The following is a 24,178-nucleotide window of genomic DNA, read 5'->3' on the forward strand; positions in this document are numbered from 1 at the left end:
TTGGCTGTAAACTGAGGGCCATTTCCAGCTTCTAGAGACTGCTGGCATTCATTGGCTTGTAGCCCCCTTTCTCAGTGTTTAAGGCCTGCAACAGTAGACTGAGTCCTCACATTGGGTCTTTCTGATCCACTCTCCTACTGTCTTCAACTTTAAGAACCCATTTGATTAGATTGGGCCCACCCAGATAATCCAGCATCATCTCCACAACTCTAGGCCCTTAAACCTATCATTATTAGCAGAGTCCCTTGTTCTCATTGAAGGTAGCATAGCCACAGGATCTGGGGGTTAGGTGGGTCTAGGACTTTTCTTTTTTTAAATCTTTTTACAGGGGGAGAAGTATTATTCATCCTACCACAGATTCTAAGAAATTCTTTATGAAATCTCTGTTAGTTCAGGACCCACATATAAGGCATAGCACCTCAAAGATGATAGACTTTGCTTTTTAATATCCATTACAATTCGAAGTGCTAATTGATGCCCTTTAGAGGCATTAGAGGAACCAATAATTTTCTGACCTTTGTTATATCAAATGTTGGCTGAGTGGTTCTTACTGTGTAGTGAGAGGTGGGGGAGAAAAAAGAACAGATATGGGATTGAACTAACAAAATAAGAAGGAAGACATATGTGTAAAGAATGCCAAAGCATTTGATTTGTGTGTGTGTGATCTTATTATAGCTACTTAATCTTTTTTTCTCTTTCTGTAGATTTGGGTAAAATGATTCATACACACACATACTCTTTGAGTTGATCCAGTTTTCACCCTGACTGAAATACTGGTACATTTAAAACAGTTTTTTCTCTTGTTCTTAAATGTTTGGGTATTTTGTTAGGGATCCTAAACACTCTGGAATAATCATTAATACAACCTTTAAAATTCCTTTTGCAATTTGAGGGATCTTTCCTCTATACACCCAACATGAATCCCCAAAGCTCATCTTGTGTATGTATTGATAGGTTGTGTTTCTTCTTTCCTCAATAAATAAAACATGAATTATAGTAAATATACTTCAAATTTAAAAAAAGTAACCTTTGAAAATTTTAAAGAAGACTGTATCACAACTAGTAATCACTTTGTTAGCTATACATTTCTACATTATACTTGGTCTTAAAACAATCCCGCTAGGTAAATTGGGCAGGTAATATCTCCCTTTTGGAGATAAAGTCAATGAGGTTCAATGTTACCCAGCATTTAAACTATAGATTCAAGAATCTAACCTGTTTCCTTGCCTTCAAAATCTAAATTTCCCTGCCATGCAAGGGAGTTAAAAATAGGAAAAAATCCCATTTTTCCTCATTTAAATTCAGAATGTGCTTCCTTATTCAAAAAAGGCCTCAGATAGCTATTTCTCTGCTTTGTTTTCTTGTGAGTATTTAAGGTCTTATGAAGAGAGATTTTTATATTATAAGTAAAAATTATTTGCTTAACCATCTTCTCTGCGTTTCCTTGCACTAAAAATCCTATTCAAAATGTATACTTTAAAAAATCCCTCTGATTAGTTCATTAAAGTTAGATTAATTAATCTGTAATTTGCTTTCCTTTATAATTTATTATTAGTTATATTGAACATTTTAGAAGTTTGTATTTCTTATGTGTGTTTCTTCTTTATGACCTTTTAGTTCAGATCCTTTCCTAAATTAATTCATATTTTGGCATCATTACTCTAAATATTTTCCCTTTTGTCAGTTTATTGAATTGGTTTTCAATTATCATTTCTTCAATCCTTTTTAAAGATAAAAACACTTCTTATTTAGAGATTTATGTACCATTTATTTTAAGTTTTTAAGTTTCTTTTGATATACAGAGTGGACATATAATATTTTCTAATCTTTATTGGGGTATAATTGCTTTACAATGTTGTGTCAGTTTCTGCTGTATAAAAAAGTGAATCAGCTATATGTCTACAGATATCCTCATATCCCCTCCCTCTTGCATCTCCCTCCCATCCTCCCTATCCCACCCCTCTAGGTGGTCACAAAGCACAAAGCTGATCTCCCTGTGCCATGCGGCTGCTTCCCACTAGCTATCTATTTTACGTTTGGTAGTGTATATATGTCAATGCTACTCTCTCACTTCATCCCAGCTTACCCTTCCCCCTCCCCAAGTCCTCAAGTCCATTCTCTACGTCTGCATCTTTATTCCTGTCCTGCCCCTAGGTTCATCAGAAACATTTTTTTTCTTATTTAGATTCCATGTATATGTGTTAGCATATTTCTTTCTCTCTTTCTGACTTACTTCACTCTGTATGACAGACTCTAGGTCCATCGACCTCACTACAAATAACAATTTCATTTCTTTTTATGGCTGAGTAATATTCCATTGTATATATGTGCCACATATTCTTTGTCCATTCATTGATCAAAGGACACTTATGTTGCTTCCATGTCCAAGCTATTGTAAATAGTGCTGCAATGAACATTGTGGTACATGACTCTTTTTGAATTATGGTTTTCTCAGGGTATATGCCCAGTAGTGGTATTGCTGGGTCACATGGTAGTTCTATTTTTAGTCTTTTAAGGAACTTCCATACTGTTCTCCATAGTGGCTGTATCAATTTACATTCCCACCAACAGTGCAAGAGGGTTCCATTTTCTCCACACCTCTCCAGCATTTATTGTTTGTAGATTTTTTGATGACGGCCATTCTGACGGGTGTGACATGATACCTCATTGTAGTTTTGATTTGCATTTATCTAATGATTAGTGATGTTTAGCATCCTTTCATGTGTTTGTTGGCAATCTGTATATCTTCTTTGGAGGATTGTCTATTTAGGTCTTCTGCCCATTTTTGGATTGGGTTGTTTGTTTTTTTTTGATATTGAACTGCATGAGCTGCTTGTATATTTTGGAGATTAATCCTTTCTCAGTTGCTTCATTTGCAAATATTTTCTCCCATTCTGAGGGTTGTCTTTTTGTCTTGTTTATGGTTTCCTTTGCTATGCAAAAGCTTTTAGGTTTCATTAGGTCCTATTTGTTTACTTTTATTTTTATTTCCATTTCTCTAGGAGATGAGTCAAAGACGATCTTGTTGTGATTTTTCTCAAAGAGTGTTCTTCTTAGGTTTTTCTCTAAGGGTTTTATAGTGTCTGGCCTTACATTTAGGTCTTTAATCCATTTTGAGTTTATTTTTGTGTATGATGTTAGGAAGTGTTCTAATTTCATTCTTTACATGTAGCTGTCTAGTTTTCCCAGCACCACTTATTGAAGAGGCTGTCTTTTCTCCACTGTATATTCTTGCCTCCTTTATCAAACATAAGGTGACCGTATGTGCGTGGGTTTACCTCTGGGTTTTCTACCCTGTTCCATTGATCTATATTTCTGTTTTTGAGCCAGTGCCATACTCTCTTGATTACCGTAGTTTTGTAGTATAGTCTGAAGTCAGGGAGCCTGATTCCTCCAGCTCCGTTTTTCTTTCTCAAGATTGCTTTGGCTATTCGGGGTTTTTTGTTTTTCCATACATATTGTGAAATTTTTTTGTTCTAGTTCTGTGAAAAATGCCATTGGTAGTTTGATAGGGATTGCATTGAAACTGTAGATTGCTTTGGATAGTATAGTCATTTTCACAATGTTGATTCTTCCAATCCAAGAACATGGTATATCTCTCCATCTGTTTGTATCATCTTTAATTTCTTCCATCAGTGTCTTTTAGTTTGCTGCTTACAGGTCTTTTTCCCCCTTAGGTAGGTTTATTCCTAGGTATTTTATTCTTTTTGTTGCAATGGTAAATGGAAGTGTTTCTTTAATTTCTCTTTCAGATTTTTCCTCATTAGTGTATGGGAATGCAAGAGATTTCTGTGCATTAATTTTGTACCCTGCTACTTTACCCCATTCATTGGTTAACTGTAGTAGTTTTCTGGTAGCATCTTTAGGATATTCTATGTATAGTATCATGTCATCTGCAAACAGTGACAGCTTTACTTCTTCTTTTCCCATTTGGATTCCGTTTATTTCCTTTTCTTTTCTGATTGCTGTGGCTAAAACTTCCAAAACTGTGTTGAATAATAGTGGTGAGAGTGGACAATCTTGTCTTGCTCCTGATCTTAGAGGAAATGGTTTCAGATTTTCACCATTGAGAATGATGTTTACTGTGGGATTGTCATATATGGTCTTTATTATGTTGAGGTAAGTTCCCTCTATGCCTACTTTCTGGAGAGTTTTTGTCATAAATGGGTTTTGAATTTTGTTGAAAGCTTTTTCTGCATCTGTTGAGATGATCATGTAGTTTTTCTCCCTCAGTTTGTTAATATGGTGTATCACATTGATTGATTTGCATATATTGAAGAATCCTTGCATTCCTGGGATAAACTCCACTTGATCATGATTGTATGATCCTTTTAATGTGCTGTTGGATTCTGTTTGCTAGTATTTTATTGAGGATTCTTGCATGTATTTCATCAGTCATATTGGTCTGTAGTTTTCTTTTTTTGTGACATCTTTGTCTGGTTTTTGTATCAGGGTGGTGGTGGCCTCATAGAATGAGTTTGGGAGTGTTCCTCCCTCTGCTATATTTTGGAAGAGTTTGAGAAGGATAGGTGTTAGCTCTTCTCTAAATGTTTGATAGAATTTGCCTGTTAAGCCATCTGGTCCTGGCCTCTTGTTTGTTGGAAAATTTTTAATCACAATCTCATTTTCAGTGCTTGTGGTTGGTCTGTTTATATTTTGTTTTTTCCTGGTTCAGTCTCAGAAGGTTGTGCTTTTCTAAGAATTTGTCTAGTTTTCCAGGTTTTCCATTTTATTGGCATATAGTTGCTTGTAGTAATCCCTCATGATTCTTTGTACTTCTGCAGTGTCAGTTGTTACTTCTCCTTTTTCATTTCTAATTCTATTCATTTGAGTCTTCTCCCTTTTTTTCTTGATGAGTCTGGTAGTGGTTTATCAATTTTATCTTCTCAAAGAAGCAGCTTTTAGTTTTATTGATCTTTGCTATTGTTTCCTTCATTTCTTTTTCGTTTATTTCTGATCTGATCTTTATAATTTCTTTCCTTCTGTTAACTTTGGGTTTTTTTTGTTCTTCTTTCTCTAATTGCTTTAGGTGTAAGGTTAAGTTGCTTATTTGAGATGTTTCTTGTTTATTGAGGTAGGATTGTATTGTTATAAACTTCCCTCTTAGAACTCCCTTTTGCTGCATCCCATAGGTTTTAGGTCGCTGTGTTTTCATTGTCATTGGTTTCTATGTATTTTTTGATTTACTCTTTCATTTCTTCAGTGATATTTTGGTTATTTAGTAGTGTATTATTTAGCCTCCATGTGTTTGTATTTTTTACAGATTTTTTCCTGTAATTGATATCTAGTCTCATAGCATTGTTGTCAGAGAAGATACTTGATACAATTTCAATTTTCTTAAATTTACCAAGCCTTGATTTATGGCCCAAGATATGATCTATCCTGGAGAATGTTCCATGAGCACTTGAGAAGAAAGTGTATTCTGTTGTTTTTGGATGGAATGTCCTATAAATATCAATTAAGTCCATCTTGTTTACTGTGTCATTTAAAGCTTGTGTTTCCTTATTTATTTTCATTTTGGTTGATCTGTCCATTGGTGAAAGTGGGGTGTTAAAATCCCCTACTATTATTGTGTTACTGTCAATTTCTCCTTTTATGGCTGTTAGCATTTGCCCTATGTGTTAAAGTGCTCCTATGTTGGGGGCATAAATATTTACAATTATTGTATATTCTTCTTGGATTGATCCCTTGATCGTTATGTAGTGTCCTTCTTTGTCTCTTGTAACAGTCTTTATTTTAAAGTCTATTTTGTGTGATAGGAGAATTGCTACTCCAGCTTTCTTTTTTTTTTTTTTTTTTTTTGCTGTATGCGGGCCTCTCACTGTTGTGGCCTCTCCCGTTGCGGAGCACAGGCTCCGGACGCGCATGCTCAGTGGCCATGGCCCACAGGACCAGCCACTCCGCGGCACGTGGGATCCTCCCGGACCAGGGCACGAACCCGCGTCCCCTGCATCGGCAGGCGGAATCTCAACCATTGCGCCACCAGGGAAGCCCTCCCCCCCCAGCTTTCTTTTGATCTCATTTGTGTGGAATATATTTTTCTATCCCCTCGGTTTCAGTCTGTATGTGCCCATAGTTGTGAAGTGGGTCTCTTGTAGACAGCATATGTATGGGTCTTGTTTTTGTATCCATTCAGCCAGTCTATGTCTTTTGATTGGAGCATTTAATCCATTTACATTTAAGGTCATTAACGATATGTATGTTCGTATTACCATTTTCTTAATTGTTTTGGGTTTGTTTTTGTAGGTCTTTTCCTTCTCTTGTGTTTTCAGCCTAGAGAAGTTCCTTTAGCATTTGTTATAAAGCTGGTTTTGTGGTGCTGAATTCTCTTAACTTTTGCTTGTCTGTAAAGGTTTTAATTTCTCCATTGAATCTGAATGAGATCCTTGCTGGGTAGAGTAATCTTGGTTGTAAGTTTTTCCCTTCATCACTTTAAATATGTCCTGCCACTCCCTTCTGGCTTGCAAAGTTTCGGCTTGGACATATAATTTTATTCTTTTCTTTTTTAACAAAGTGCTCATCAGTTCTTTTTATATCTCCTAATTAACTTATGTAGATTTCTCCAAGTAGATGTCACACATTTATTGCTTGGGATATTTTAATTTTATGATGTTATGATTGTTTATATATTTTCTTTTCCTGCTGTAACAGAATGTAGTTTTTCACTTCTATCTTCTCATCCATTTGAATATGTTGTATCTCTAATTTTTAGTTGATATTTTGTAAATAGTCACACTTTCTCTTATAATTATAATTTTTATTTATGTTTCATGTTTTGTTGTTGTTTTATAGCCCAGAAACAACAACAGTTTGGGGGTTTTGATTTTGGTGTGTGTGCCTTCATTGACTCACCATAAATGGAAATAAGTAAAATGCTCTCTATTTAAGTATGACATGCTTCTTGACTTTAAGGAGGTATGTTTTGTTACTGATTGTGTAATTGAGTAATAATGAAAATTACCAGATAAATTTTCAATTCTATGAAGATGATATTTTTTCTTGTTTGTTTTATTGATATGTTAGTTTATTAGAGAGTCTAATATTAAGCCATTTCATATTTGTGAGATGAATCCTTATTGGTATTTTTCATTATTGTTTTAATATTCAATTCAATTCACTAATACTTTATTCAAACATTTAAAATTTTGTTTTATAAATCTTCAGTAATTTCTTCTGTTGTGTTCAGAGGTCCTTTGAGGTTATAATCTTCTCATTGAATCAGAAGATGCTTCCCTTCTTTTCCATTCTCTAAAAGACTATCATTTTTCTTGTATCTATATCTATATTGCACCTGTAACAGGTACTGTCAGGTCTGGAAAGCATAGCAAATTCACTAATAATTCTCAATTCACTAATAAAACTGTCATTCTTGCAGAAGATCCTTTCTTATTTTTAAAATGTCTTCTGTGACTAGTGGTCTTTTCATGGTTTTCAGAATTTATGTTTGCTTACTTGTTCTTGTTAAGTATTTCACTTAAAAATAATTTTCCATTTCATTGAGATAATCAACTCTGTTAGCATAGACTGGTACATAATATCATATTTTTCAAATATCAATAGTTCATATGTGTTATATGTACATTTTTATTGCTAACTTTATTTGTGCTTTCTAGATAGAGCATTAAAAAATCTTTTGCCAGAACCAATTATTGTATTTAATTGTCTATTTGAATACTTTTGTTATCTAAAACCTTATTTTCATGGTATTATCCCTGATGAAAATTAATCAGGGATAATTTGATGAAAAATTAATCATTTTTCTAATTTGCCTATTATGTGTTAGTGTTTAAAAATTTTTGATATATGTTATCCTCATTTTGGTTGTATTCTAGGTAATCTGAAGTTTGGATTTCACCTTGATTATAAAGCAATTGAGCAAAGTATTTCAAAATTTCCAATGTGTATTTATTTATTTCATGCCCCCAGTTCCAAATATTTATGGTTTTCATTTTGATGTTTTATTCTTTTGTGATCAGACTGTATACATTAGAGTACATTCTGGATTTTTAAAATTCTTATGTTTAAGAATTTTCTCATATTATTGTATATTCTCCTCAAACCTATATTTTAAAAGTTTGCATATTATTACATCATATGGTTGATTGAAATTTTTTCCATAAATTTACAATTCAAACCCTATGGCTTTCATTAATATAGTTAATGCCTTGGCAAATATCCTTGCAAATAAAACTGTGTGCCCATATCTCATTATTTTCTTAGGATAAACTTCTAGAACTTGTATTGCTAGGTAAAATTGTCATGAACATGAACATTTAATACAAAAAAAGAACAAAAAGCCTGGTGAGGGTTTTGTTTGAACATGTCGAATTTAATTTCTTCTTATACTATGCTGTGGTTAGAAAATGTCTTGTACAATTTCTACTTTGGAATTTATTGAAGGTTTCTTGGCGGCTTAGTGCAACAAAATGTATGCTTCATGATGAAGCGAATTTTTCCTTTTGTTCTTTGCTGTATTCCAGTTACTAGGAGAGTGCCTGGCATGTAGTAGACACCTAATGTATTGAGTGACTTTTTAAAAATGTTCAGTGGCTTATTGGAATAAAAAGTATAATATCTCTCTATAGAGTGCTAAGTTGAATACACTGTAGCTGTTAACTCAAATGTATTAATTCTATTCTTCAAATTCTGCCCTAATTTCTGCCTTCTTAATTGACAATAAATTGGTAGTGCTATTTAGAGTTGCATTTTTTTCAGTTTTTCTCACACTTCTAATAGTCTTTGCACCATATATTTTGATGATACCTTTTTAGTGTATAAAGGATTATGAATATTAGATCTTTCTATGCATATTAATTTTTAAATATATAAAGTGATCGACTTTCTTTCCTTTAATTTCTTTGGCAATTAATAATATAGCCACTACTCCTTTTTACATTTGGATTTGCCTTATGTTTTTGCATTTTATTTTTAAAACTTTTCTGTCAAACGACTGTCCATCTCCATATCATCAGTCTCATTCACCTCCATACATCACATCTTTAGCTCAGCTGCTATATTATCTTTATTTTCTGGTCTCTTACATATTATCAGATAAAGTGATCATTTAATAAATGTGTGGAGCAGTGGATGAGTGATGGGGTCAGTTTCGAGTAGTCATCACGGTCTTCCTTGAAGGACTGTCAGTTATGTATTGTCCTTAAGTATTAACTGAACACTTGACCTTAGTTACACCCAGCTTGTGCTCAGCTCTACCTTTGACAATTGAATTACTGCTGTGCGTTCCTGGGAGGATATGGGTAAAGCACAGTATTTGAGAAGTATTGAGTTATGTCTTTAATACAGTAGCACAGGTTTTTATTCAGAATATTTCCAATAAAAGGCTTCCCTTAATTTACTGGTGACTTATTTAAGCACTGATATTTTCTATACAGTCTGCTGTTCTATATAATTAGAGTCATAATATTCATTTTAGGACTCACATCTTTCCTGGTCTCTGTATTAGATTTCCTGTCTCTATCTTCAATATCAATGAAGAGATACAGTGTCTTCCAAGGTCTAATAAATTACCCACATGTCTTATGAGGTACTCATTCCACTGTCTCCATATGGGTAAAATGAGAAGGCTTCAGTGGATTCAGTTGGTTATTTGGGCCATTTAACCACAACAACAACAACGAAGAATGGCATTGTTCTCTATTCAGTTGTGCAAATAGTTGAAAATATGGCAGGCATATTGAAATGAATCCATCATTACATTTAGTCTCAGTGTTTGTCTACCAAGTGGCTCTCTACTGGAGATGATTTTGCTTCCTAGGGGATATTTGACAACATCTGAAGACATTTTCAGTTGTAGCAACTGGGGAAATTTAAAAAGTATGTAGAGGGTAAAGACCAGGGATGCCAGTAAACATGCTATAGTTCACAGGATAGCATCCCTCAACAAAGAATTATCCAACCCCAAATGTCAATAGTGCCAAGGAAGAGAATCGCTGGCCTCTCATATAAAACAAAAGGCATTTTTGAAAGAGTGATATGAATATGGGATATGTGTGCTGTGTGGTCTGATAAAAATATAATCATTCAAGATGGAATTAGTATGATGGATTTGTCTTTTCCTAACTACTGAGATTTTTTTAAAGAGAAAGATGAATACAGTAAGAAAGAATCTCCTCTTTTATTTATACTTGTCTTGCCTACTTCATAAGTGGCAAAAGCAAATGAGAGAATGAGAAACTGTGGAAGTTCTTTGTAAGAAGTAAAATAGTACATAAATATAAGGTAGAACTGCAGATAAAGGCATTCAAGTCAATAACCATTTGTTAAGCACCTATGCTGTGTGATTCCACTGAGAATAAAACTATTGACTAATATTCCATTCTCTTCTGTGTTCAAAGACTGAAATTCATAGACTTGTGATGAATAACTTTTAGAAGTGGAGATAATTGATTTGAAACAATGTTTAAGGTATTTGTATAATAGCCATGTGTGACAGATCAGGCTGAAGTTACTGGACCATGTTTCTCTCATCTTCATTCCAACAGAGCAGATCCACTGTCATCTGTTAGACATGTACTGTACAGACTGTGTTTGAAAAAGTCAACTGTTAAGAAGACTAGTTCGAAAAACTCTAGTTGATCTACTCCAAGTCCTTCTAGAACAGTATGGAGGTTCCTTAAAAAACTAAAAATAGAACTACCATGTGACCCAGCAATCCCACTACTGGGCATATACCCTGAGAAAACCATAATTCAAAAGAACACATGTACCCCAATGTTCATTGCAGCACTAGTTACAATAGCCAGGACATGCAAACAACCTAAATGTCCAATGACAGATGAATGAATAAAGAAGATGTGGTACATATATACAATGGAATATTACTCAGCCTTAAAAAGGAATGAAATTGGGTCATTTGTAGAGATGTCAATGGACCTAGAGTCTTTCATAGAGTAAAGTAAGTCAGAAAGAGAAAAACAAATATCGCATATTAATGCATATATGTGGAATCTAGAAAAATGGTACAGATCAACCTTTTTGCAGGGCAGGAATAGAGATGCAGATGTAGAGAACGGACATGTGGACGTAGGGTGGGAAGGGGAGGGTAGGACGAATTGGGAGATTAGGATTGACATATATACACTACCATGCGTAAAATAGATAGCTAGCGGAAACATGCAATAAAGCACAGGAAGCTCAGCTCGGTGCTCTGTGATGACCTAGATGGGCAGGATGAGGGGGTGGGAGGGAGGTCCAAGAGGGAGGGAATATAGGTGTACATATAGTTGATTCACTTCATTGTATAGCAGAAACTAACACAACATTGTAAAGCAATTATACTCCAAAAAAAAGAATATTGAAATTTAGAAGATGTGACTTACTGGAGATTGTGTAGCTAGAAATTAATTGAACAGCCAGTGAAATTTAGGTCTTCTGACTCCTTAGAGTGTTTCTTTTCACATATTGCATTAAACTTTATACCTGTCAAAGCATGATGATCTGAGAGAAATTTGGCCTGTTTTACTTGAGGGTATCCATTAGTTTCTGTGGAGTAACTGTATAATAACTCTTTATCATTTGTGACTTATTTCAGGCTTTTGAAAAATTGGTCTCAGAATGAAACAGTTATTTGCATGGATTCTTGTAGGGTTGCCTTTTCTCTCTCCGCCCCTCTCTGTCTCTGTATTTCTGTCTGTCAGTCTTTCTCTTTCCCTCCCTCTCCCTCTCTCTCTCTCTCTCTCTCTCTCTCTCTCTCTCTCTCTATATATATATATATATATTTCTGTAGTTTGCTTCTGTAAATTGCTATCTCCAAATCAACAAGGAAGATGAAAGACGAACAGTGAATTTTTCTACTCAAAAATGGCAGTGAGGGGCTTCCCTGATGGTTCAGTGGTTGAGAGTACACCTGCCGATGCAGGGAACATGGGTTCGTGCCCCGGTCCAGGAAGATCCCACATGCCGCCGAGCGGCTGGGCCCGTGAGCCATGGCCGCTGAGCCTGCGCGTCCGGAGCCTGTGCTCCGCAACGGGAGAGGCCCCAACAGTGAGAGGCCCGCGTACCGAAAAAAAAAAAAAGAAAGAAAGAAACATGTAAAATGGGAGAGGTGACTTTTTCTCAAAGTTTTCAGAATATTACCTACAAAACTTCATCTTTGCCAGAAATGCAATTAATTTGTGAATGACATTTTTGGTATCTACACGTTTTAAATAAGACAGATTTTAGAAGAAAAAATAGCAAAATTGTTTTCTATCTTGAAAAACAAAAAGTAGAGAATTTATCCTTAAAACTATTGAAACCCATTAATTAGCATAAGACCTTAAAGTAATATTTACTTATCTGATGTAATGTTCCAAAAGGAACACTCTGGTTCTTATGGTACCTACGCAGTATCCAAACAGTTAGCAAGATTTTAAGAGAGATATTTCAGTGTCAATATGTAGATGGAAATACAAAAGCCCTGGGACCATAAGTGACTTGTACAATATATCAACTAAGTGGCTATACGATGGGGACGAGAACCCAGTTCTCTTTTTTCTTTACTCCTTAGCTGCCAGGGAGTGATGGGCGAACTCAGTTTCTACTGACAGTCAGTAATGAAGTAAATCTCAGAGCTCTCTGAAGATTAATGGATTTTCCAAAGTAACTTGCGGGTAGTTAAGATTAGACTGAATAAAAGCTGGAACTATTTCCCCTAGCTGAGTTCAGCCACATCTACTATTTGTTGAAGCTTAAAAGCAACTCTCAGGATGCCACTGATTATTTAGCAGCTTGATTCTCATGGTCTTTGCTAGCACAGAATAGTTAATGGAAAATCATCTAAATTTATTTTTAATGAGTTCTTACTATGCATAATAATATCAATATATTTTATGGATGCCTTCCATGAGAAAATTGCTAGAAGCTAAGAGAAGAATCATGTAGTAGGACCATATCATTGGATTTACCAGAGTATATATTAACAAAGTGGTCATGCAATTCTCAGTTGTGCAAAGATCTCTCTCTAATTCAAATATGTTTGCTGGAGTCAGAATAAGACATTTAGTAGATGTTAGGAAAACTCCTTTAAAGATAAGTCAATTACAACATGGTTGCCATTGTCATCAACAAATTTAGCAACTATGTGGTTTATTTTTATGTTGATGCTTTGTGCAGAGTGCCATCTACAACCAATAAATCTATTTTTTTTGTATTTGTATTTGAAAATGAAGACAATACATAGGACAGTTAAATATTAGTAAAACTGTTAAATTATTAGTTGATATGAGATAGTGGCATTACTTTATTTTCCTATAAAAGAAATATCCCTGAAGGAGTGTATAAATTGCCAATGAGCTTTCAAAATTAATATTTTAAAACTTAAAGTTACAAACTTCGGGGATTATAAATTGCTTAGAATAGTGTCTGAAGCAAAGCAAGTGTTCAGGAAATGATTACAGTTTGTAATGAATCATTAAATCTTCACAACGCCTATATGAGTTACGACCTACTTTATTTACCGCTCCCCAACCCTGGCCCCATTCGACACATGAGGCTATCAAGGCATAGATATGCTGAGTAACTGCCCAAGATTGCACAGCTAAACAGCTAGGTAGTGGTGAAGCTGGCATGTGAGTACAGAAAGTCTGTCTCCGGAGACTGTGTTTTCTTAATTCCTACCTCTGTAAGTATTTAAATAAAATAATACTAATTATAATATTAATGATAATAATAAGTAACTTTATCTCAGACTCTTGTGTTCTTTCTGAGCCTTGATTATTTCACTGTATCCTTAGGGTTTGCTCTCAGCTCAAATATTTGTAAAATCTCTTGCAACCAGAGCTACTGTGGAGCACATTACGCAAACATTCTTTATCAACCTGGTGTATTAATTAGGAAATATTTTATTTGCCAGAAAAAGTAAAACAGAGACCTATAATTACGAGAAAATAGAAATGGTGGGGCTGAACTTAATGTGCTTAATACTTTACTTGGAAAAAATATTGGATTCTGAAACTAATATGTATGAAAAACTGATATAAACCAGACTAAATTTTAAATTGTTTTTCGATGAATTGCCCAAACTGTTAAGAGAGAAATCACAGCAAAAGTTGTGCTGGTGATTTCACTTCATATGGAGGTTGAACTTCTTCCTATAAAAAATAAGAAAGTCTTTTGACCCCTGACTTTGTATGCTTCACTTGTTTGAACTGCACTTTTATTTTCTCACAAATTAAAACCATATCTTTCAGCAAAGAGCCCATTAAAGGAACAAATCTTCCTTGAAAATGCTCTGAAACAGTCTTCATTTTCATTCTTGTGTAATTTTATTTACAAACTGAGAGCCAACTGGAGCATGTCAGAAACAGCTGATGAGTAGATGAAGTAATGACTTCTTACATAACAAGGTTAGTTTTCTCATTTGGAAGAATAAAGGGATGAACAATATGAGGTGTTTAATTTCACTGTCAGAATACTTGTTACTCATGCATGGGAATCTTTCTGGAAAACAGCTTGCTTTAAAATGTTCAGATATTAGAAAGACAGGAATATCATCCATGGCCATCCGTAGTAAATAACAAGTAGGGAGAAAAGTAACTAGACAAACAAATAGGGCATAAAGCTGAGGAAGAAAGACACAACCTGTTTTATAGAAAAAAAAAAAAAGATTAGCTAAAATGTGAAAAATAAAATGGTGCTTAAGTTTTAAATTGTTTAGACAAATACAGTGAAGAGTGAAGGCAATTATCTCGGTAATTCAGGTCCCAAACCCTGTAAGTAAAATGTATGGGAATAGGCCTGAAGTTTTTATATTCTGAGGGATTTAAGTAATCACTTTCATCAAATCAGACTGGTTTAATCGTAATTCTAAACCCATAGAGGTTAAAGACATATCGCACAAAATAGAATCTTGTTTTTTTAGAAAAAATTAATCTAGGTGATAGACAGCTACTGAAACACACACACACACACACACACACACACACACATGTGCGCACACACACACATACAAAATCATGTTTAATCGTAGTGTGATTGGTGCTATGCTGTTGTTCCTGAGGGTAAAAATGACCCAAAATATGAAGTGTCGAATGTTAAAAATATACAAAAGGCTCATCACACATAGAATATGCCCAATTTACTCAATGAATCGAACACACAAAACCCCAGAACAATATAAAGTTGTGAACATAGCAGAGGAGCAATGGCATACAAGGGATATGCATTTCAAACTGAATACTTTAGAGCACATCTCCTGCCTGGTCATTTGCACAGTGGTTGCCTTGTTCACATTTGTTTTTCCTGTATATTTAGAGATTCTATTTTGAGAAGTTATGCCTTGAGTCTAGATTTTTCCCACCTCACCAGTGTTTGAAGCAGATGAAATGTATATCTTATATCTCTACAAGTTTCTTTCTGCCCTGTTTTGGATGTCTCGTGCCATGTAACACTGGATTGATTATATACTGCATGAATTGAGGAGATGAAGATACACCTCCTTCTGCAGGGCTATTTATAAATATTTCTTAGGTATAGGGAGAGATTAAGATTTAAGCCAGCTGCTAATAACATTTGCAGGTATGGGACAAGAATATATACTATATGTATGAATATTTTAAATTGTATATCGAATTAGTAAATTATTAAATAAAACAGGTTTTACCTTTGTACCTTGACTAATATAGTTTCATAAAAACTAGAATGCCAGGTTTCAATTTATAATTATTAGACGCCTCAGAGTTCTATTCTAGAAGATGGCCATGCTAGGAGAGCTTGCCCTCACACCCTCCCCGCTACAGTTTTTGAACTATTCTCTTTACCTTGAATTCCTTCTGTATTTTCAGGGGCCTTACATACACACATGTGAGGTATCTCAGCTTATATATCCAAACTCTTTGCAACCCTCCAAAGAGGCAATTGTGGCTAGAGATCTGCATTGGCTATATTCAAACAGACAATTGTATTTAAAGTTCTTTCTTCCAGAATTGTAGAAATTTAGTTAAGCAACACTTAGAAATTCTTGCCTTAACCAAGATCGTTCCTTCCCTCCTACTTTTTTCTCATGCCTATGTAATCTGATTTTTTAAACAATTTTGTATTATAGCTTGGCAGATGTATCACTGGATGGAGAAAATCAAGTTCAGGGATGTCAAGTGAGTTGCCTAAAATCACAGTTAGTATTGTAAAGCCAGCCTCAAATTGGACCATTCAGATTCCAAACCCTTACACTTAAAAAGAGAATAAATTGGTAAACTGTTAAGCAATCACACATTCAGAAATGTTAACAATTCTTAGGTTAAGAAAATAATATATTTACCAAAAGTCTCCAAGGGGAAACCAGTATCAATATTGGACATTAGCAGAAGAATCTTTATTCCTAAAATACTATTGGGGACAATTATCCAGCCTAAGGGGCAATTGAAGGAATAGTTAATTAAGCAAACTTTGAAAGATATTTTATGATGAATATTTATTACTCAATTTTAAGATTGCACACTAGGTATTGTCTACTACATATATCCGTTGTCAATATTTTATGACTATGCTGAAATGTCTCAGGAGCACTTGGGAAAAAATGAGAATGAAATTGTTTTCTGAGAGTTAAACTTTGAAGTCAACACATAGTAGATCAGCTCAGAGATATACAAAGTTGCCCTAAAGAGAAATACCAACTTCTTGAATTATAAGACTAAATTTAATTTAATTTCATATAGTAAAATATCAAAAGAAAGAATATGCCCTTAAGAAAGGATTTAGTCAGAAAATGAAGTATAGAAAAGAGAGGGTCCCAGAATTGATTTGACTGTGTCAATTCGAATATGGTCTAGAGAAGAAGGTGCCTTTTTCAACAAACTTTGAATATTCCTATCTCATTGGACAAGCCATCCCTAAAGTGAATATGTATACATCAGGCTGTCTTATCCTTCCATTCCATTGTTATCTCATTTATCTACCTCTCTTCATTTTAACTCAGTATTCTCTAGACCTTCTCTGATAAAGATTTTGTTTCCTGTATAGAACAGTCTCTATAGCTGATTATGCCTGCTGGGGTGATATAGATCATGTGATGATGATTTTTTGTTGTTGTTATATGTCAACCAGGAGGCATTCTAGTGTGTATAAAGGGACTATTAATTCTTCTCTCAGACTTATTTCTTACGAACAGAACACTGATATTTCTTACAATATTCCCAACAAGCAAAAAACACATTTTCCAATCCCTCTTGCAGGATGCTAAGGCTGGGAAAACAGAAAAATCAAAGGATTTTAGGACAATGGTAATATGGAGTTGTCACACCTTTCCTGAACTACTACTTACCTCTGAGCACTTTGTTATGTGAAAAAATAAAGTGAAACAGCTATATCCTTTGGACAAGACACTGTAAAGTCTCTGTTGCCTGCACTCAAATACAAACCTGAGTGACGCAGTGAATCTTACAGTAAGCCTTTGGAAGACTGTTGTCATAAAGATGAGGATGGCAGATTAATTAATTAAATCAGCAAAAGATAATCAAGTACATACTGTATACAAGGTTCATGGTGGGAAATTGTGCATAAAACAGCCTTGATCCTGATCTAATCGCTCATACAGTAAAAAATAGGGGTTAAAGAGAGGACAGAAAGCGAGAATAAAAAGTACAAGTAAAACAGGTATTATGATAAATACTTTGAAGGAAATCGGTACAGAGTGAAGTGATAGGCAAAACAGGGTAGGAAGTGTTTACCCAGGGAGGTTGATGAAGGCTGCTGTGAGCACATGGCACTTTCGGAATACAAATGGAAGAAATGGAGTATGGGCATTTCAAGGAGCAGATTCTAGGTATGAAGAACAGCATGTGCAGATCCATCTGGAAATGCCATTATGTGAGGCCCCTGCTTCCACTATCAGGCTTCTCCTGTCACTCTAATCTTGTCCTTTTGCTTGCCTTCTTAAAATGTCTTAAACAAGGTACATTAGAAAAGAGGAGGTATTGATGGGCTTTTCTTAGAATCAGGAATAATGGATTTTGTTTCATTTCTCTCTCTTCCATTCTTCCAGTCGCCATTGCATAGGGATTTATTATAGATTCAATAACCTTGGCTCCATTTTCTCACACACAACTGCTGCTTTACTGTTGTGCATCCAGTCTTTCAATTGCAAAACTTTTCCTGAAAATGAATTCTAGCAGAGTTTTCTAAGGCTGTAATTATGCTTCCAAAATAAAAATACTTTATTGGGTGAGGTCTATTTTTCAGTGATTCTCTCTACACCACCAAAATGTATGAAGTCTTATTTCATAATATTTACAGGGAAAAGGTACCAGTGACTAGGCATAGCTATATATCTGAATCATAACATGTATTCTTATAATTTAAGGCAATACCAGAATCTAAAGTGGATTTCTACTGAAGAAAATTCTGAAATATCCTTTTCTAAGTGCCTTTTAAAAAAACCTAGTTGCAAATAAAAAATTCCCTCCAGATCTGGAGTGCCCAAACATTTTCACAAAGGGATCATTTTCTTTATGTGAAATTGTGTATGAAAGGATAGACATAAAATATAGGAGCGGATAAGAGTAACTTGCTGCAGGACTTGATGCTCTTTGGGAACAGGGCATAGGAGTGTCATTCTCTACTGGTCCACTTCTCATTGGAAATATCATTGAGACACAGGGAGAACGTGAAGAATATAGGATTAATTTTACAAACAGCTATACTTTTCAAATTTCAGGTCCATCAGTTTTTGGCATTGTGTAAACCTTTGCAAGTTACTGTTCTTATACTTGATTTTCTCATCTCTGAGAGGAATTAAATAATAGGTCTTCAATTTGAAGTGAGAATTTAACTAGAAATTTATCTATAAGAAGATCATGGCACAGGAGTGCATTATCTCTATTATTTTATTTTATTTTATTTATTTTTTGCTTTTGAATCAGTATATTAAGGAGACATTCATACGTTTCAAGAATTGCTTAAATTCTGATATCCAGATTTAAGCTTGTGAACATATGACTTTAAACATACAATTAAAGCTATTCATAATTTGCTATTCTACCAACATTAAATTACATTTACTTTGGAGCATAAGTTAAATGGTTTAAAGTAAGCCTGTAACATACCTGCAAAACACCTTCCTAACTCATACATGCAAATTACTTCTCATCACTCTAACCTCTAAGTTACCCTGCTCCAGAAGTGACTACTCTAAGACTTACTGTGGTCCAAAGAGAAGGAAGAAGAAAAAAAGTAACCAGGACCAATAGCTAGATATATTAAAAAAAAGATGGCACAGCAGAAGGGAATGCAATCCTACAAGTGCAAGCCCTCAAGAAGCAGCATGTTATGTGATAAACCCCTTCTTTAGAAAGGTATCATTTCTATCACTGATACCACAGGCTAAATTATATAGCATGCCATCTTCAAGTAACAGTTGAGGCAATAGAATAAATGCAGAGGCATCACAATGAATCCCACTTAATACCACTATACAGACCAACACTTTTCTACAAATTCTTTGTCTGACTGCCAGTTAAATACAATTTTAACTTCATAGCTTAGCAATTAAGGATCATACACTGAAGCCAATACATATACCTGGCATTTCAGTCTAAGCTATTCCATGTACATAGCTGAAATCAGTTACAAAGTATGGCCTAACAAATGCTAGGGGAAATTTTTTAAAGTAGTTTTTACAAGTTTTAAACTTATCTTGCACACTGAAGTCATCATACATACAGGGCAAAGTCAGAGCTTTTATATTTGAGTTTATTCTTCATTTAACTTTTAAAACACTACTATAGTTGAATATTAAAACAAACAATAGCAAGTAATGAGCATGTTATGATTCTAGTCCTTCACTCAGTCACTACTGCAAATAAAATGCCAGCAGTGAGTGTTACTCACTGGCCCCATTAGGAGGTCTGACACTGAACACCACCCCGAGGATGATGTTCACCATCCCCATATGCTTCTCCATTGTAATGGCACCATCTTTCCTGATTTGGATCGAAGTTCACTAGTTCTACCTGGTCCATTTCATCAGTCTCTTCTACTTCCTTCCTCTCAGGTAGGAGTTTTTCCATCAAAGAGAGTTTATCCGGGGAGAGAAAGCCATTCTCAGGAAAGTTTACCTTAAATTCAATGATTAGGCGACCCTTTTCATTGGTCTATGATAAATTGGCATGCCTTCATTTAGCACACACTTGATATCTCCACGCTTGACAATCTGACCTGGATGAGAAGTGATGACTATGGTTCGGTTGTCAAGAGTAGATATTGGCTTTTGGAAGCCACACAATGCCTCAACCAGCTGTATGTCCAGACACATGAAAATGTCTTCTCCTTGTCGAGTAAAAACAGCATGGTCCTTCTGATCTAAAACGATGATAATATCTCCTGGCCCCAGTCCTGATTCTTGGTCTCCTTCACCATGGAATGTTATCTTCTGGCCATCTTTCATGCCTTTGTCAATATGAACTTCTAGAATTTTCTTCTCTCCAACTATCTTCCTTCCATTGCAGCTTTTACATCTATCTTTAGGACTGATCCGCTCCCCATGGTCCTGGCACTCTATGCAGACAGACTGAATTTGCTGAACCATTCCAGGTCCTATCTGATGAATTCTTATTTGCATTTCAGTACCTCGGCAATTGGGACAGCACTCTACTGCTCCTTTCTTACCACCTCGCCCTTCACATTTGTCACAAATCACATTCTTTTGCAGAGCTAGTTTTCTTGTTGCACCATTATATAAATCTTCTAAGGTTACTGTGAGTTGATGCACAACATTTTTGGCTCTCCTTTCTCTCTGCATCCTGCCTCCTCCTCCAAAACACATATCGAAGATGTCCATGGTGGAGCCCAAACCACCACCTGCCCCACCTTCTTTAATTGCCTGCTCTCCTCCTTTGTCATATAATTCCCTTTTCTTTGCATCAGAGAGCACTTCGTAAGCTTGAGAAATCTGTTTAAACTTCTTTCCTTCATTTGGATTCTTATCAGGGTGGTACTTCAAGGCCAGTTTCCTGGAAGCCTTTTTCAATTCTTCTTGGGTGGCATTGGGTTTGACCCCCAAAACATCATAGTAAGTGGTTTCTTTCACCATTTCCTACAGCCGGTGAGAGGGACGATGCTGGTGTGGGGGAGTGGGAAGGAGCGCGTTGCCGTGCGCAGCTCGGGCAGCCGCTGCTCCTCCGCTTTTTCACCGAGCGTTCTGGAAAGTTTCGCCTGGAGCGCCGCAGCCTTCGTCTTTTGTAGCCGCTATTATTTTAAATTTAAAAATTGACTCTGTAGTCACAGCATCTTTCCCTGCAACTCTCTCACTCCATGTTTTTACACTGTCATGCATTGTTAACCACAAAAGTATGCAGTCCCTAAATCCTCTATGTTTTCTCCATATCAGTCACCTCCTATTTTTACTTCCTTCCTATTCATCTTAAGCATCGTGGTCAAATTTCAGTTAGTGTTTTGCAAATCTCCTGTTTCTTTACTGGGTAAAACCCTGACTCTGGATAAATCTAGCTGTGTGCTTCTTCTGCACCCTTATTCAGAGTGCTGAAAGCTGTTATAGAAAATTACAAACTGAAGCTTGTACTAAAAGAGTGGTGCCCACCCTCAGTTGGATCCTTAATGCTTCCTCAGTAGTTCAGTGTTCTTTGAGTTCTTCTCTCTTCATTATCTATGGCAGCTATTCCAACCCTCTCTGAATTTCCAGGGCTAGCTAACACATAACACATATTCCCAGCTGGTTCCTCACATAGAAACTAAAAGTAATAAGGATGAAAACCTTTGTGACTTACTGCTATCGATTTCTAGACTGTATCCACACTGCTCTTCCCTCCTCTCCTTCTGTCTACCATCTTATCTAAAGTGAATTCTTCCATCTCTACCCAGGATTCTACTCTTTTCTGCCTGTTCAAGGACACATTTCATAAATTAAACCGCCTCCTTTCCTTTTTCTTTCTTCAAATAAAATGTTTTTCTGTTTCAAACTTTTTTTCACTGGATTTTAAAGATGATGTATTCACTTTAATCTTAAAAAGGAAAAGCAGCCATAAACATAAACCATAACCATAAAGAAGCAAACATGAGTCCACAATTTAATCATACTTTCCTGGTCACACACTGACCTATATCTCTCCTCTCCCTTACAATCAAACACCAGGAAGTTGTATGTGTATCTACTTCTTCAAATCTCAATCATTCCCCAAGCTACTGCTCTCTGCCCTCTTCCCCCACTATTCTACTTAACCTACTATCTACAAGGTAACCAATGACCTCCTTGTTTCTATGTCTAGAGCCACTTTTCCCCCACATCTCACTTGAATTCTCAGCAGTATTTAGCAATATTGATTATTACTTCTTGTAAAACTTTCTTCTTTGGAGTTTCATGTACCAGATGACAGCTTGAGCACCAGAATCTGGCTCACTTATTTCAAAAGCTTTTATAAATCAGTCAGAAATTTCACAAAAACAGAAGTTAAATACAGTTACAATAATAACAAGAAATAATTTATGTCAGTAATGAATCAGAAATTTCATAAAGTTGGGATATAGAAAGAAGATAGCATAAGATAAATGTAGAATATCCTGTAGATATCAGGGATAAGCAAGGACTTCCCAAGGAAGTCCAGAGATGCTCCAGGTTCAGAGTCAACAAATTCAAAGACCACTGGGAATCAACCAGATAATTTATTAAGTAAACACCTTTAGAATACCTGAGACAGATGACTTTCTTCCCCCTTCCTATTGTAAACTAAGTATCTAACAACTGGTATTTTTAACATAAAGATAAGTACTGGAATTTCTTTCTTAAACACAGAAAGTGATCTACCTGAGCACAGTTACTAGTGTGCATTGAGGATGAGAAAGAAGTATCATGGAGCTTAAGGATACCCTAGCCAAGGAGTTGCCAAACTTTTCTTAACAAAAGACTTGATAGTAAGTCAAGTCTTTCAGGCCATATAATCTGTTGCAACTACTCAGTTCTGTCTTGGCATGAAAGCAACCATAAATAGTACCTAAACCAATGAGCATGGCTGAGTTCCATTAAAATCGTGTTACTTGTGTCAACCTCTGCTCTAGATCCACAAAAGACCAAGGAGAGAAATGAAAAGAAATATAGTTTCATCAAGTAGTAAAATGACTGTCTCCACTGCCAAATTGCTTACTCCTTCCCCTGGCAGTGTAGATGTCTGACGTCCTGTTTCTTATCTGTGCAGCCTATAGGAAGATTACCTGTTGACATGCCCAAATATTTATACTGACAATTGCAGTTGATCTTCCAGTTGAAGAGAGCTATCACCTAGAAGAGACATATATAACTGGTGAGAAAAAGATTTAAGCCACTATACTAGCTAAGATAGTATTTCACTTATGAATGAACATGTGACATCTGAAAAAAAATTAACATCACCAAAGAGAAGACAAGAACCAAGATAAACTAAAAGAAAAATCAGCTCTGGAGGATTAGAGATAATTCAGAGAATGAAAGAAAACTTAAAGTTAAATGTAATTGTCCTTATTAAGATTTAGGTGTAAATTAAACTATTCGAATGATTATTTATAAATTATAAAAATGACTGTGGAAATAAAAAAAAGACAAAGTCTGAGTGGTAAAAATGAACATAGTTAAGGTGTACTGGTGGAAGAAATTATCTTAAAAAAGAGCAACAAATCATCCAGGAAAAAAAATCAGGAAATCTGACAGAATTTAGACAAAAAAGAAACAGATGAAAATTATGAGGATAATTAAGAAAAGTAAATCAGAAAAGCCCAGTGCATGTCTAAAAGGAATTTTAGAGGGAGAATAGAGAGACACTGATTTGCCTTATCTGATGTTCTGAATACATGGGTAAAAACAAGTTTTTAATTACTAAGCGAGATGAATGAAAAGAACCAAACGAGCAAAACTTTAGAATATCAGGGTTAAAGAGAAAATCCTAAACTTATCCAAAAAGAAATGAAACAAAGCAATTATGTTAATATATGTTGATTTCAAAGAATTGGCACTCAGATAGACATCAGACTTCTCATGAGAAACATCAGAACCTAGAACAATGGCTTTCCAAGTCTGAGGGAAAATGTTGTGAACCTAGAGTTCTGTATCTGAATATATTATTGATCAAATGTGAAGTTAAAATACACACTTTTGCAGGAGTAGAATGACTCAGAAATTTCACTATACATATTTACTTTGTGAAAAACAAAATCACTGGAGGAAGTATTCCGGGAAATAAAAAGAAAAACCTCCACCGAAAAT

General features: G+C 35.3%; 1 protein-coding gene and 1 pseudogene across 1 annotated transcript in view; one reads left to right on the forward strand and one right to left on the reverse strand.

The window, feature by feature from the left end:
• Window positions 1-24,178, forward strand: part of KCTD8 (potassium channel tetramerization domain containing 8) — a 254,259-nt gene that overhangs the window by 117,033 nt on the left and 113,048 nt on the right. The gene's annotated exons all lie outside the window — the stretch shown is intronic.
• Window positions 19,824-21,022, reverse strand: LOC132425467 (dnaJ homolog subfamily A member 1 pseudogene; annotated as a pseudogene).

Source organism: Delphinus delphis, chromosome 5 (assembly GCF_949987515.2).
Source record: "Delphinus delphis chromosome 5, mDelDel1.2, whole genome shotgun sequence".
NCBI lineage: Eukaryota > Metazoa > Chordata > Mammalia > Artiodactyla > Delphinidae > Delphinus > Delphinus delphis.